The sequence below is a fragment of the Rattus norvegicus genome, chromosome 1 (genome assembly GCF_036323735.1).
Source record: "Rattus norvegicus strain BN/NHsdMcwi chromosome 1, GRCr8, whole genome shotgun sequence".
NCBI lineage: Eukaryota > Metazoa > Chordata > Mammalia > Rodentia > Muridae > Rattus > Rattus norvegicus.
Window position 1 is genome coordinate 248,802,180 of NC_086019.1, and position 17,403 is coordinate 248,819,582.

General features: G+C 39.5%; 1 long non-coding RNA gene across 1 annotated transcript; it reads left to right on the plus strand.

Annotated features, from left to right (window-relative positions):
• The first annotated feature begins 6,809 nt into the window (after positions 1–6,809).
• On the plus strand, positions 6,810–13,816 carry LOC134485236 (uncharacterized). Its single transcript, XR_010063260.1, has 2 exons — positions 6,810–6,990; positions 7,390–13,816. It is a non-coding gene; the product is annotated as an uncharacterized LOC134485236 (long non-coding RNA).
• The last annotated feature ends 3,587 nt before the right edge of the window (positions 13,817–17,403 follow it).

The following is a 17,403-nucleotide window of genomic DNA, read 5'->3' on the forward strand; positions in this document are numbered from 1 at the left end:
TCCCCTCAGCAGCCAGTTCCTGCCCCTATGGTCAAAATGCCCCAGGTTTGGGGACAGGGGAGCTCCTGAAGTAGTTTCATAAAAAGTCTGCAACAGACTGTGAGTAACTTTGTTTTTCCAGACAGAACAGGCTTTACTTTAAGATGATAAGAGGAGAAAGTCTTGGCACCAACTCTTCAGCTTACTCCAATTAGAGGCTGTGGCCAAGGTCAAGATTAATGTTTTCTTTTCCATGGGCCCTTAGCCCACTGAGACAGTTTGATAAAGGGCTGCTACTGAGATCCTGAAAGTCCCAGGTATACTGGTTACAATTTCTTTTGTCAGCCACTTGACAAAAAGATCATTTAAAAACATTAAATGACTTTCAGAAATTACTAGGAAACATAAATTGGATTCGACCCTATTTTAAAATGCCCAATGTAGATTTACAACCACTCTATGAGATCCTGAAAGGGGATTCTCAGCTTACTTCACCCGTGCTTTAACCAAGGAAGCATGATTATCCTTAAGGAAAGTAGAAGAAAGACTGGAAAAGGCAATGCTAAGAAGGTACAAGGAAAAGGAAGATCTCCTTTTGTGTATACTGAGAACCTTTCTTCAGCCTACAGGAGTGCTATGGCAACAAGGACCACTTCTGTGAATTTATCCTCATATTTCTCCTAATAAGACCCTTGAATATTACCCTTCTGCTGTTGCACAGCTTGCTATGTTAGGTGTTAAATCTTGCATTCAGCATTTTGGTATTGTACCCAAGAGAATTATTATACCATATACTACAGCTCACATAGAAACATTGTGTGCCTTGATAGATGATTGGGCCATATTACGCTGTAGTTTTGATGGAGAGCTTGACAATCATTATCCTAAGGATCCTTTGCTACAATTTTTTACTGAACATCCAGTGATTTTTCCTAAGGTCACTGCCTCAGAGCCTTTGTCTGGAGCATTAGACATTTATACAGATGGCTCCAAAACAGGTGTAGGTGCTATATGGTTGATTCTCAAGAACCAGTATTGATTCAATACAGTCCCGAAGGACCACATTAGCTAATTGGTTAGATCCTATGAGTGACAGTGCAATGAGCACTGGGGCCATCCTGGCTGCTTTGAGTCTAGTTATCCAAGGAGTCTCTTCAGGCAGTGGAAACACATCAGTCAATAATTCTGCTGAGTTGAACATTACAACTTTAATTATGATGCATAATTGTAGTTTTCCATGTATTACTCCTTTGCAAGCTAATTTTTCTCAGTATTCTCAACAGAGCAAAGAAATCTCAAATTATCTGAAAGGAAACTGGTCCATGAAAGCAGAGAACTATTGAGACAATTGCTGATGCAGATTGCTGTCCTTAACAACACTAGATTGGAACCTATCACGTTTGGAGACTTCACCTCATGGATTACCAATGCTTTCTCCTTTTTCAAAGAATGGGCTGGCATGTTTGCCTGGGGGGCCATTGTCTTCTTGAGATGTGGAGTATGTCTATGGCTCTTTTGCCGTTTACAACAAGAGCATGCCAGACACAAAGCGATTGTTTACCAGGCTATGGTCGCCATTAAAAGTGGTGCTTCTCCCAACATATGGCTGGCCTCTTTGAAAAATTAAGAGTTCGCCCTAGATCGTATTGTGTCACTGTCATGTGAAGTCATTGTATCCAGAGACGGGCAACTTTCCTCTTGCTCGGACCAACCTAAGGCAGGGGCCCGGTGGCTATAGGGTGACCCAGTGACGGGAAAGGTCGAGCTTCTGAGAGGAAAGATCTAAGACAGAAACAATGACAATATTGATGTAACACCTTGATCTAGACAAGTCATAGACAGAGGTGGCTATACCCCATTTGAATGTACGGGCTGGTCAAATGCCCCTCTGCTCAGTTTCTCCCCCAAATAAACACACACGTATAGCCCAGAATAAGTTCATTTATTGCCATTAGGGTGCAGTCCTAACTGCAAGAGTGGCTCGCCATGGCCAAGCTGGGCACTCTGTGAGGCATGTCTGATCTCTCTCAGACCACTACCTCCACCTAATGGTTTCATTTTTATAATACAAAAAAAGGAGGAGTTGTAGGGAGCAGCACATATAGATAAAGATGGCACTGACATTTAGTGGTCGTTTGTGGTATACAACCATTACAGCACATGTGTTGGCATACCTCCAACATCTACAAGGCCAGGGTGATGTTCATGCTAATAAGGTACTTCATGCTCCACCAATCCCTAGAGGACAAGTTTACAGCCACAACCTGTTTTGTTTATAAGGCGAGTGACTTTGTTCCTTGGGGTCCCCTGTACCAACAATGGGGTGTTCCTGCAATAAAGGCTGTTGAGAAGAATCCGACGGTGTTGCGTCTTCCTTGCTGGTCGAGGTGGGCGTTTAAACCCAACATTTTGCTACATAAAAGAAACAAACCTCAATGACAAAGACAGAAACTAACTCAGAGCAAAAGGAAATGGTCCAAAGAAAAACCAAGATTAGCCATTCTAATATTGAATAAAATAGACTTTCAACAAAAAGTTATCTAAAAGATAAGGAAGAAAATTTCATATATATCAAAGGAAAAAATCCTCCAAGATGTCTCTCAATTTTAAATATCTATGCTCCAAATGCAAGGGCACATACATTCATAAAAGAAACCTTACTAAAGTTCATACAATGAGCCTCGCACAATTATAATGGGAGACATAAACACTCCACTCTCATCAATGGACGGGTCATGGAAACAGAAAATAAATAGAGACAGAGAGAAATTAACAGAAGTTATAAATCAAGTTGTTTTAATAGATATTTATAGAACATTTCAACCTAAAGTAAAAATATACCTCCTTCACAGCACCTCATGGTATCTTCTCAAAAAAATGACTATATAATTGGTCACAAAACAGGCCTTAACAGATACAAAAAGATTGAAATAACCCCATGCATGCTATCAGATTACCATGAACAAAGGCTGGTCTTCAACAACAAGAAAAACAACAGTAAGCCCACATACACATGGAAGTGGAACAACGCTCTACTCAATGATAACTTGGACAAGGAAGAAGTAAAAAAGAAATTAAGGACTTAAGAAATTAATGAAAATGAACATACAACATACCCAAATTTGTGGGAAACAATGAATGCAGTTCTAAGGGGGAAATTCATAGCTATTAGTGCCTCCAAAAATAAACAGGAGAGAGCATGCCCTAATAGTTTGACAGCACACCTAAATGCTCTAGCACAAAAAGAAGCAAATATACCCAAGAAAAGTATACTGCAGGAAATAATCAAACAGAGCTGAAATCAACCAAGTAGAAACAAAAGGAACAATACAAGGAGCTGGTTCTTTGAGAAAATCAACAAGATCAATAAACCAGTAGCCAAAATAACAAGAGAGGAGAGAGAGAGAGAGAGAGAGAGAGAGAGAGAGAGAGAGAGAGAGAGAGAGAGAGAGAGACAAAGAATGAAAATTAACAAAATCAGAAATGAAAAGGGAGACATGACAAAAGAATGTGAGGAAATTCAATAATTCATCAGATCCTACTAGAAAAGTCTATATTCAACAAAATTTGAAAACTTAGATGAAATAGACAATTTTCTACACAGATTCAAGGTACCAAAGTTAAATCAGGATCAGATAACCATATAAAGATTCCTATAACTCCTAAAGAAATAGAAGCAGTTATTAAAAGTCTCCCAACCAAAAAGAGCCCAGGTCCAGATGGACTCAGTGCAGAATTCTATCAGACCTTCATAGAAGACCTCATACCAATACTGTCCAAACCCACAACCCAAAGAGTACACATGGACAGACCCATATGTAGCATATAGGATGGCCCTGTTGGGCAACGATGGAAGGAGAAGCCTTTGTTCCTGCCAAAGCTGTAACCCCCCAGTATAGGGGAATGTCAGGACTGGAAGCAGGAAAGATTGGGTGGTTGGAGGGGGGAACATCCTCATAGAAGAAGGGGCAGGGGGAATGGTGTAGGGTTTATTGATGGGAAACTGAGAAAGGGAATAACATTTGAAATGTAAATTAAAAATATCTAATAAAAAATGCAGGAGTCACCTTTTTAAAAAAGTTCTAAATATATGGACATAAGATTGTATGCATGCTTATCTGTGTATTTAAATTGGTACTTGCTAATTTTATCATATAGACATATGCTTTAATTATAAATGCAGTATGACTCTAATATATGCTTTGAGCAACAAAGGTAAGACAAAAGACAAAAATATCTCATATTCATAACACATTTTAAGAAGAAAATATATTACATTGATATACAATGAACACTGTGACTTTTACCAAATGAAGTTCAATAGATGACCTAGGCTATTCTCTTTCTCTCTTTCTTTCTCTCTTTCTCTCTTTCTCTCTTTCTTTCTTTCTCTCTTTTCCTTCCTTCCTTTCTTTCTTCCTTTCAATTGTCAGCACTACAACAGAAGGACTACAAGTGTTCCACAACTCATAGCTGGAAGAACTTAGAATTCAATGTGATTACTTTGTAATTGCAGATATCCTCTGGCTTTACAGTTATTAGTATTCTCCACTTACCATCATTTCAGAAATGCGGCTAGCTCAGCATAACTGAACAGAAGACAATAAATGAAAATTAGTGGGAAAGATTATCTTCTAGAATTGAAACACTCCAGAAACATTGATTTTGTTCATTTTTATTCTTCCATTGATAATAATCATAAAGAGTTGGTCCAACATAATGAAGGTTTGTTAAATGTGAATCAGTTATAGAATGTGTGTTCTATGTATATCAAAACTGTACTATAAAATGACAGACGTATGCAGAATTAAATAAGTAGAGACATACATTTTCAGTACTTAAATTCCAGAAAACTTACACTTATTATTTGAGCAGTTCAAGCAAAGCCATCTTCTGTAAAAGATGTCATTATGTTTGCTCTGATTAGACTAAACAGATATTCATATTTGTCCTTAGTATAAGAAGTTCTCTTCTTGATACTTGCTTACATCGCATTTTATTAGTAGTTATTAAAGTAGTTCTGTCAATTTTTCACTGTTTCTTTATGTATGTTCCAGTTCAATTACTGTGGCTTTTTCTGTATAAGGAGATTAGAAAATGGGCCTTGGTTATTTACAACCTAGACAAACTAGACAAGATGCTCCAGTGGCTGGATTGGGGTTCTAGACCATGCCAAATGTTTCTCATGTCTTTCCCTGAATAAATATACCCCATTCAACTGTATCAATCGACAGTACTGACTTTGTCCTAAAGTTCAATATTGACTATATTGAATCAAAATAAATAAGGAGTTACTCAATAACACTCTCAGGATTTAGAACATGCATTTTATAACAGTTTGCTTTTTATAATTTACAGAACATTTGTGGTCCAACATTTTGGAGATCTCCATTATGCATAACAGAATAAGTAGTAATTTGTGACTGACTAATGTTGGTCTGAAATCCCCCAATTTTGAAAAAATTATATTGAAGAAACGTACCCAGTATATTTCTTTAAAATCAGAATTATTTTACATCCAAAGAAATGGTTGTTCCTTCTCCATTTATCCATTTCTTGTGATGAGGATTTTTACAGACTTTTAATCTCCTAGAATGAAATCAGTATGTCCCTTTTGAAGAAGGGGCATCTTTTAAAATATTTCTTAACTCTTTGAATTTCATATATTGAATTTTGATTTTCTCATAGATATAACTCCCATCCCATACCACCAATCTTGTGTTCTCATTCTTAACCTATCAAATCTCATACATACTCTTAGGTATATGTTGTTTCATCTCTTTGGAGACATACTTGCAAGGATATCCAGATACCCATTTCTGGCAGCTCTCAATTACTAGTAGCTCCGCAGATAATGGTGAGACAATGTGGTCACCTCCAGGCAACACATACTTGCTGGCATTTTGTTTGGATTGCAGTTTCACTTGCAATGTGGTTGTTGTCACTACTGTTTAAGTTTATGTATGCTGATGTCCATTTTGTCTGGAAAGCATTTTCCTAGTCTTTTGGCCCCAGTTTTGCCATCTTTCCTGAGTCTCAAACATTAGGAATATGAAAAACAGTACTCCAATTATGTCTGAGCACTCTGCATTTTCTTATCCTTCTTAAGTATCCATGGGTCTTTGATAATTATCGTTTGATATTTTTTACAGAAATAAAACCAACTTTTAATTTAATTACTATGTCTTGAAAGTAATAAAACTTGGCTCTGTCCTGGTACCTTTGACCTATTTAGTTACATGTCCATGGCTTTGAAAATAGTTCCAGATGTGTGTTCTAGCTTGTTTAGTGGGTCTTAAATTCACTCAGAACATTGTTAGTTACTCCCACAATTTTCAGGTTACTAGGTTAGCTAGTAGACATAAACTCTTAACATTTTACATACATACAATAAAAACAGTTTAAATTACTGATTTTATAATATATTAACACTGACCCTCTTAGAGATGATAGGCTACCAAATACAATGTGGGTACCAGGTACAAGATACCTCTATAGGAGTTTTGGGCCAGTAATGTTCAAAAAACTCAGAGATATTACAGGCTATAGATACTGTAATGTCTTATGTTTTAAAATTTGATGGTAAGACCACATAGCTGATGGCACCTTATTCTCAAGTCACTGGTCCTGAAAAGTCAAGCTAATGTAGACCTAACAATAAAAATTAAGATCAACTTGCATATAATTTGCCTTAATAAAAAGCAAGGAGCAGAAGGCAGCACAGGCCCTCCTGGTTGACTCCCTCACAGAGGGCTCAAAAGCAACCACCCCCTGAGCAAACTTGAGCCGCGGGATCAAAGGTAAGACCAACTGTTCTGCTCCAAGTGACCTGCCTGGTGGTATCAGGACACACAGAGGCAAAATTCCTCTGGGACCAGACACCTCGGTTTCTAGCTGGAGCCTGAAGCTCCCTGATCCTGGCCCGCAGCTCCCTGCTTCCAAACTCCATGGGAGAGAAAGCTCATTGCCCAGACAGGTGGGCACTCATGAGAGTGCAGGGCAGGAGAGAACGTAAGTACTGACCACCATTGCACACATGCCTGGCCCAAGAGGAAACTGTATAGGGCCTCTGGGAACAGGAAGATAGGGGCACTCAAGTTGCAGGAGCCCGGTGGTACAGACTGTGCACAGATCTAAAGGGAACAGCTCCCTGCACCCAAATCCCGTGGGAGGGAGAGCTAGACCTTCAGAGGGGCAGATACACTTAGGAAGCCAGAGGAGAATACTCTCTGCCCACATTTCTGACTCTAGAGGAAACTGCCTAGCACCATCTGGGCTACCTGTGCACTGGGACCTGAGAGAAGGTGAGGAAGGCCCTTCTGGTTGCTTGCCTCATGGAGAGCTGAAACTCATCCCCGAGGAATGACTTGAGGTGAGAGACCAGAGATAAGATGAAGTTTTCTGTTACAGGTGACCTGGCTGGTGGACTCAGGACACACACCCACAGGAAGAGTTGAAGACAAGTAGACAGGAATGAATAAATGCCTGAAAACAGAAAACTCTGTCCCCATAACTGGCTGAAAGAAAACAGGAAAACAGGTCTACAGCACTCCTGACACACAGGCTTATAGGACAGTCAAGCCACTGTCAAAAGGAGCAGAACAAGGTAACACCAGAGACAACGTGATGGCAAGAGGCAAGCACAGGAAAACAAGCAACAGAAACCAAGACTACACAGCATCATCAGAGCCCAATTCTCCCACCAAAGCAAACACAGAATATCAAAACAAACAAGAAAAGCAAGATCAAGTTTTAAAATCACATTTGATCATATGATGGAGGACTTCAAGAAAGACATAAAGAAACTCACTTAAAGAAATGCAAGAAAACACAAATAGACAAGCAGAAGCCTATAGAGAGAAGAGGAGCAGGAGGAGTTAGGAGGATGTTGTCCTGGAATCCAGGAAAGGGATTGACAATTGAAATGTAAATAAGAAATACCCAAGTTAATAAAGATGGAAAAAATGTATTGTAGAGATCAGAACTTCAAGGCCCATACCTAAATATAAATAAAATCAATTCAGAGCTAACAAACCACCAATTTCAAATTAAATAGAAAAAATACTTGAAGCAATCCCACTAAAATCAGGGACAAAATAAGAATGCCCACTCTCCCAATATCTAGTCAATATAGTACTGGGAGCTGTAGTTAGAGCAATAAGACCATGAAAGTGGGTTAAGGGAATGCAGATTTTAAAAGAATATTTCAAAGTATCAGTATTTACAGAAGATATGAGAGTATACATAAGCAATCTCCAAAATTCTACCAGATAACTTCTACAGCTTATAAACAACCATGAAAGTGACTGGATATAAAATTAAATCAAATTAGTAGCCTTTTATTATACAAATGTTAAGTGGGCTGAGAAAGAAATTAGGGAAACAGCACCCTTCACAATATTCATAAGTAATATAAAATATCTTGGGATAACTCTAACCAAACAAGTGAAAGAGCTGTATGACAATAACTTTAGGTCTCTCAAGAAAGAAAACGAAAATCTCAGAAAATGAAGAAATTTCCCATGATCATGGATTGACAGAATTAACATAGCAAAACTCATGATCTTATCATAAGTAATGTATGGATTCAACACAATCCCCATCAAAATCACACCCAAATTTTTCAAAGACATGGAAAGGCAATTGACAAATTCATCTGGAAATGCAAACATCTCAGAATAGTGAAAACAAGTCTTAACAATAAGAGAACTTCTTGGGGAATCACCATGTCTGACCTCAAGTAATACTACAGAGAAATAGTGACAAGCAGCATAATATTGGTACAGAGAAACCAGGTTGATCAGTGGAATAGAATTAAAGATCAAGAAATAAAACCACACACTTATGGACACCTAATCTTCGACAAAGAAACCAAAAATATACAATGCATAAAAGAAAGCATCTCCAATGAATGGGGATGGTCTAACTGGCTATCTGTATGTGGAAAAATGAAAATAGACCCATATTTGTCACCTCAAGTCCAAATGAATCAAAGAACTCAATACAAAACCAGATACACTGAATCTAATAGAAGAGAAAATTCTAAGGAGTCTCAAACACATTGACACTGTGAGAAACTTCCTAAAAAGAACACCGATGGCTCAGGCTCTAAGATCACGAATTGATAAGTGGAGCCCCATGAATGAGCAAAGCTTCTGTAAGGCAAAGAACACAATCAATAGTAAAATCAGCAACCTACAGATTGGAAAAAAAATCTTTACTAACCCCTCATCTGATAAAAGTCTAATATCTAAAATATATGAATAACTCAAGAAAGTAGCCACCAAACAAGCAAACAATACAATACAATACAGTGAAAAAATGGGGTATAGAATGAAACAGAGAATTCACAACAGAGGAATCTTGAAGGGCTGAGAAGTACTTAAAGAAATTTTCAAAGTGCATAGTGATCAGGGAAATGCAAATTAAAGTAGCATGAGATTGCACCTTACACCAATCGGAATGGCTAAGATCAAAATTCAGGTGACAACACATGCTGGAGAGAATGTTGGAAAAGGGCAACACTCTTCCATTGCTGGTGGGATTACAAACCAGTACATCCACTCTGGAAATAAATCTAGATTTTCCTCAGAAAACTGGAAATAGGTCTACCTGAAGACATAGCCATACCACTCTTGGACATATACCCAATAGATGCCCCACCATGCCACAGTGGCACATGCTCCACTCTGTTTACAGAAGCCTTATTTGTGAGAGACAGAAGCTGGAAATGAACCAGATGTCCCACAATGGAAAAATGGATACAGAAAAGGTGGTTCATTTACACCATGGTATACTACTCAGCTATTAAGAATGAGGACATCGTGAGATTTGCAGGACAATGGATGGAACTAGAAAGTATCATCCAGAGTGAGGTAACTCAAACCCAAAAGGATATGCATAGTATATACTCACAAAGTGGATATTAGCCAAAAAGTACACAACACCTAGAGTATAACCTACAGACTGTAAGAAGTATATTAAGAAGAAATGCCCAAGTGAGGAGGCTTCAATCCCACTTAGAAATCAGAAGGACATAATTGTAAGAGGTGGACGAAGGGAATAGTCTGGGTGTCAGAAGGGAGGAGAAATGGAAAGGGAGAGCAGGATCAATATGGGGGCAGATGAGAAGCCGAAAGGGCCAAGATTATGGGGTGGTAGTTACAGGGATCCTCTAGAAAGTGAATCACGGCTGCCGCCGCGGAGAGCTCATAAGCAACACCCCACGAGCAAACTTGAGCCTTGGGACTGCAAGTAAGACCAACTTTTCTGCTGCAAGTGACATGACTGGTGGCCTTGGGACACACAGAGGCAAAATTCCTCTAGGACCGGACACTTCCGGTTTTTAGCAGGAGTCCCAATCTCACTCTCCCTGCCTCCAGATCTCTGCTCCCAAACCCCGTGGGAGAGAGAGCTCACCGCCAAGACAGGTGGGCAATCCTGAGATTGCAGAGCTGAAGAGACCAACAACACTGCCCACCCCTGCCCACATCCAAGAGGAAACGGTATACTGCCTCTGGGTTCCTGGAGATAAGGGACAGGAGCAGCAGGTCCCCTGCATCTGAGACACTGCCGGAACCTGAAGGGACTGACCAGATAAAGAGTTCTCTGCACCCAAATCCCGTGGGAGGGAGAGCTAAACCTTCAGAGAGGCAGACACGCCTGGGAAACTAGAAGAGACTACACTCGGCCCACATCAATGACTCCAGAGGAAAACACCAAACTCCATCTGGAACCCTGGTGCACTGAAGTTCCCGGAAAGGGCGGCGCAGATCTTCCTGGTTGCTGCCGCCACGGAGAGCTCATAAGCAACACCCCACAAGCAAACTTGAGCCTCGGGACCACAGGTAAGACAAACCTTCCAGCTCCTAGCGAACTGCCTGGTAAACTCAAGACACAGGCCCACAGGAACAGCTGAAGACCTGTAGGTAGTAAAAACTACACGCCCGAAAGCAGAAAACTCTGTCCCCATAACTGGCTGAAAGAAAACAGGAAAACAGGTCTACAGCACTCCTGACACACAGGCTTATAGGACAGTCTAGCCACTGTCAGAAATAGCAGAACAAAGTAACTCTAGAGATAATCTGATGGTGAGAGGCAAGCGCAGGAACCCAAGCAACAGAAACCAAGACCACATGGCATCATCGGAGCCCAATTCCCCCACCAAAGCAAACACGGAATATCCAAACACAACAGAAAAGCAAGATCTAGTTTCAAAATCATATTTGCTCATGCTGCTGGAGGACTACAAGAAAGACATGAAGTACTCCCTTACAGAAACGCAGGAAAACATAAATAAACAAGTAGAGGCCTACAGAGAGGAATCAAAAAATTCCCGGAAAGAATTCCAGGAAAACATAAACAAGTAGAAGCCTATAGAGGGGAATCATAAAAATCCCTGAAAGAATTCCAGGAAAACACAATCAAACAGTTGAAGGAATTAAAAATGGAAATAGAAGCAATCAAGAAAGAACACATGGAAACAACCCTGGATATAGAAAACCAAAGGAAGAGACAAGGAGCCGTAGATACAAGCATCACCAACAGAATACAAGAGATAGAAGAGAGAATCTCAGGAGCAGAAGATTCCATAGAAATCATCGAATCAACAGTCAAAGATAATGTAAAGCAGAAAAAGCTACTAGTCCAAAACATACAGGAAATCCAGGATTCAATGAGAAGATCAAACCTAAGGATAATAGGTATAGAAGAGAGTGAAGACTCCCAGCTCAAAGGACCAGTAAATATCTTCAACAAAATCATAGAAGAACACTTCCCTAAGCTAAAGAAAGAGATACACATAACCATACAAGAAGTCTACAGAACTCCGAATAGATTGGACCAGAAAAGAAACACCTCCCGAAACATAATAGTGAATGCACAAAATAAAGAAAGAATATTAAAACCAGTAAGGAAAAAAGTTCAAGTAACATATAAAGGCAGACCTATCAGAATCACACCAGACTTTTCGCCAGAGACTATGAAAGCCAGAAGATCCTAAACAGATGTCATACAGACCCTAAGAGAACACAAATGCCAGCCCAGGTTACTGTATCCTGCAAAACTCTCAATTAACATACATGTAGAAACCAAGATGTTTCATGACAAAACCAAATTTACACAATATCTTTCTACGAATCCAGCACTACAAAGGATAATAAATGGTAAAGCCCAACATAAAGAGGCAAGCTACACCCTAGAAAAAGCAAGAAACTAATCATCTTGACAACAAAACAAAGAGAAGAAAAGTACACAAACATAACCTCACATCCAAATATTAATATAACAGGAAGCAATAATCACTATTCCTTAATATCTCTCAACATCAATGGCCTCAACTCCCCAATAAAAAGACATAGATTAACAAACTGGATACGCAATGAGGACCCTGCATTTTGCTGCCTATAGGAAACACACCTCAGAGACAAAGACAGAAACTATCTCAGAGTGAAAGGCAAGAAAACAACTTTCCAAGCAAATGGTCGTAAGAAGCAAGCTGGAGTAGCCATTCTAATATCGAATAAAATAAATTTTCAACTAAAATTCATCGAAAAAGATAAGGAAGGACACTTCATATTCATCAAAGGAAAAATCCACCAAGATGAACTCTCAATCCTAACTATCTATGCTGCAAATACAAGGGCACCTACATATGTAAAAGAAACCTTACTAAAGCTCAAAACACACATTGCACCTCACACAATAATAGTAGGAGATTTCAACACCCCACTCTCATCAATGGACAGATCATGGAAACAGAAATTAAACAGAGACATAGACAGACTAAGAGAAGTCATGAGCCAAATGGACCTAACGGATATTTATAGAACATTCTATCCTAAAGCAAAAGTATATACCTTCTTCTCAGCTCCTCATGGTACTTTATCCAAAATTAACCATATAATTGGTCAAAAAACGGGCCTCAACAGGTACACAAAGATAGAAATAATCCCATGCGTGCTATCGGACCACCACAGCCTAAAACTGGTCTTCAATAACAATAAGAGAAGAACGCCCACATATACGTGGAAATTGAACAATGCTCTACTCAATGATAACCTGGTCAAGGAAGAAATAAAGAAAGAAATTAAAAACTTTTTAGAATTTAATGAAAATAAAGATACAACGTACCCAAACTTATGGGACACAATGAAAGCTGTGCTAAGAGGAAAACTCATAGCGCTGAGTGCCTGCAGAAAGAAACAGGAGAGAGCATATGTCAGCAGCTTGACAGCACACCTAAAAGCTCTAGAACAAAATGAAGCAAATACACCCAGGAGGAGTAGAAGACAGAAAATAATCAAACTCAGAGCTGAAATCAGCCAGGTAGAAACAAAAAGGACCATAGAAAGAATCAACAGAACCAAAAGTTGGTTCTCTGAGAAAAGCAACAAGATAGATAAACCCTTAGCCAGACTAACGAGAGGACACAGAAAGTGTTTCCAAATTAACAAAATATGAAATGAAAAGGGAGACATAACTACAAATTCAGTGGAAATTCAAAAAATCATCAGATCTTAATATAAAAGCCTATATTCAACAAAACTTGAAAATCTGAAGGAAATGGACAATTTCTAGACAGATACCAGGTACCGAAGTTAAATCAGGAACAGATAAACCCCTTAAACAACCCCATAACTCCTAAGGAAATAGAAGCAGTCATTAAATGTCTCCTACCCAAAAAGAGCCCAGGACCAGACCGGTTTAGTGCAGAATTCTATCAGACCTTCATAGACGACCTCATACCAATATTACCCAAACTATTCCACAAATTGAAGCAGATGGAGCACTACCGAATTCCTTCTATGAAGCCACAATTACTCTTATACCTAAACCACACAAACCCAACAAAGAAAGAGAACTTCAGACCAATTTCCCTTATGAATATCGATGCAAAAATACTCAATAAAATTCTGGCAAACCGAATGCAAGAGCACATCACATGATCGTTTCATTAGATGCTGAGAAAGCATTTGACAAAATTCAACACCCCTTCATGATAAAAGTCCTGGAAAGAATAGGAATTCAAGGCCCATACCTAAACATACTAAAAGCCATATACAGCAAACCAGTTGCTAACATTAAACTAAATGGAGAGAAACTTGAAGCAATCCCACTAAAATCAGGGACTAAACAAGGATGCCCACTCTCTCCCTACTTATTCAATATACTTCTTGAAGTTCTAGCCAGAGCAATCAGACAACAAAAGGAGATCAAGGGGATACAGATGGGAAAAGAAGAGGTCAAAATATCACTATTTGCAGATGATATGATAGTATATTTAAGTGATCCCAAAAGTTCCACCAGGGCACTACTAAAGCTGGTAAACAACTTCAGCAAACTGGCTGGGTAAAAAATTAACTCAAATAAATCAGTATCCTTCCTCTACACAAAAGAGAAACACGCTGAGAAAGAAACTAGGGAAACGACACCCTTCATAATAGACCCAAACAATATAAAGTACCTCGGTGTGACTTTAACCAAGCAAGTAAAAGATCTGTACAATAAGAACTTCAAGAGTCTGAAGAAAGAAATTGAAGAAGACCTCAGAAGTAGGAAAGATCTCCCATGCTCATGGATTGGCAGGATTAATATAGTAAAAATGGCCATTTTACCAAAAGCAATCTACAGATTCAATGCAATCCCCATCAAAATACCAATCCAATTCATCAAAGAGTTAGACAGAACAATTTGCAAATTCATCTCAAATAACAAAAAACCCAGGATAGCTAAAACTATCCTCAACAATAAAAAGACTTCAGGGGAATCACTATCCCTGAACTCAAGCAATATTACTGAGCAATAGTGATGAAAACTGCATGATATTTGTACAGAGACAGACAGATAGACCAATGGAACAGAATTGAAGACCCAGAAATGAACCCACACACCTATGGACACTGAATTTTTGACAAAGGAGCCAAAACCATTCAATAGAAAAAAGATAGAATTTTCTGCAAATGGTGCTGGTTCAACTGGAGGTCAACATATAGAAGAATACAAATCGATCCATGCTTATCACACTGTAAAAAGCTTAAGTCCAAGTGGATCAAGGACCTCCACATCAAACCAGATACACTCAAACTAATAGAAGAAAAACTAGGGCAGCATCTTGAACACATGGACACTGGAAAAAATTTCCTGAACAAACCCCCAATGGTTTATGCTCTAAGATCAAGAATCGACAAATGGGAACTCATAAAACTGCACATTTTCTGGAAGGCAAAGTACACTGTGGTTAGGACAAAATGGCAACCAAAAAATTAGGAAAAGATCTTTACGAATCCTACAACAGATAGAGGCCTTATATCCAAAATATGCAAAGAACTCAAGAAGTTAGACCGCAGGGAGACAAATGACCCTATTAAAAAATAGGGTTCCGAACTAAACAAAGAATTCACAGCTGAGGAATGCCAAGTGGCTGAGAAACACCTAAAGAAATGTTCAACATCTTTAGTCATAAGGGAAATGCAATTCAAAACAACCCTGAGATTTCACCCCACACCAGTGAGAATGGCTAAGATCAAAAACTCAGGTGACAACAAATGCTGGTGAAGATGTGGAGATAGAGGAACACTCCTCCATTGTTGGTGGGATTGCAGATTGGTACAACCATTCTGGAAATCAGTCTGGAGGTTCCTCAGAAAATTGGACATTGAACAACCTGACAACCCAGCTATAACTCTCTTGGGCATAGACCCAAAGATGCCCCAACATATAAAAAAGACACGTGCTCCACTATGTTCATCGCAGCCTTATTTATAATAGCCAGAAGCTGGAAAGAACCCAGATGCCCTTCAACAGAGGAATGGATACAGAAAATGTGGTACATCTACACAATGGAATATTACTCAGCTATCAAAAACAATGCCTTTATGAAATTCATAGACAAATGGTTGGAACTGGAAAATATCATCCTGAGTGAGGTAACCAAATCACAGAAAAACACACATGGTATGCACTCATTGATAAGTTGCTATTAGCCCAAATGCTTTTATTACCCTAGATGCATAGAACACATGAAACTCAAGACGGATGATCAAAATGTGAACGCTTCACTCCTTCTTTAAAAGGGGGAACAAGTACAACAATGCCAAGCAACCAGAGCTTCCAGGGACTAAGCCACTACCTAAAGACTATACATGGACTGACCCTGGACTCTGACCTCATAGGTAGCAATGAATATCCTAGTAAGAGCACCAGTGGAAGGGGAAGACCTGGGTCCTGCTAAGACTGAACACCCAGTGAACTAGATTGTTGAGGGGAGGGCGGCAAGGGGGGAGGCTGGGGAGGGGAATACCCATAAAGAAGGGGATGGGGGAGGGGATGTTTGCCCAGAAACCGAGAAAGGGAATAACACTCGAAATGTATGTAAGAAATACTCAAGTTAATAAAAAAAGGTGGGGGACAAGAATACCCTTGGCAGGGAATAGAGAGGCAAAGATTAAAACAGACACAGAAGGAACACCCATTCAGCGCCTGCCCCACATGTGGCCCATACATATACAGCCACCCAATTAGACCAGATGGATGAAGCAAAGAAGTGCAGGCCGACAGGAGCTGGATGTAGATCCCTCCTGAGAGACACAGCCAGAATACAGCAAATACAGAGGTGAATGCCAGCAGCAAACCACTGAACTGAGAATAGGACCCCCATTGAAGGAATCAGAGAAAGAACTGGAAGAGCTTGAAAGGGCTCAAGACCCCTTATGAACAACAATGCCAAGTAACTAGAGCTTCCAGGGACTAAGCCACTACCTAAGGACTATACATGGACTGACCCTGGACTCTGACCTCATAGGTAGCAATGAATATCCTAGTAAGATCACCAGTGGAAGGGGAAGCCCTGGGTCCTGCTAAGACTGAACCCCCAGTGAACGTGATTGTTGGGGGGAGGGCGGCAATGGGGGGAGGATGGGGAGGGGAACACCCATAAAGAAGGGGAGGGGGAGGGATTGGATGTTTGCCTGGAAACCGGGAAAGGGAATAACATTCGAAATGTAAATAAGAAATACTCAAGTTAATAAAAAAAAAAAGATATTTATGGAACATTCTATCCTAAAAAAAAAAAAAAAGATATACATTCTTCTCACCACGTCATGGTACTTTCTCCAAAATTGACCATATAATTGGTCATAAATCAGGCCTCAACAGATTCAGAAAGATAGAAATAATCCCATGGGTCCTCTCAGACCACCACGGGGTAAAGCTGGTCTTCAATAACAATAAGGGAAGAACGACAACATATATATGGAAGTTGAGCAGTGCTCTAATCAATAATAACCTGGTCAAAAAAGAAATAAAGAAAGAAATTAAAGACTTTTTAGAATTTAATGAAAATGAAGGTACAACATACCCAAACTTATGGGACATAATGAAAGCTGTGCTAAGAAGAAAACTCCTAGCTCTCGGTGCCTGCAGAGA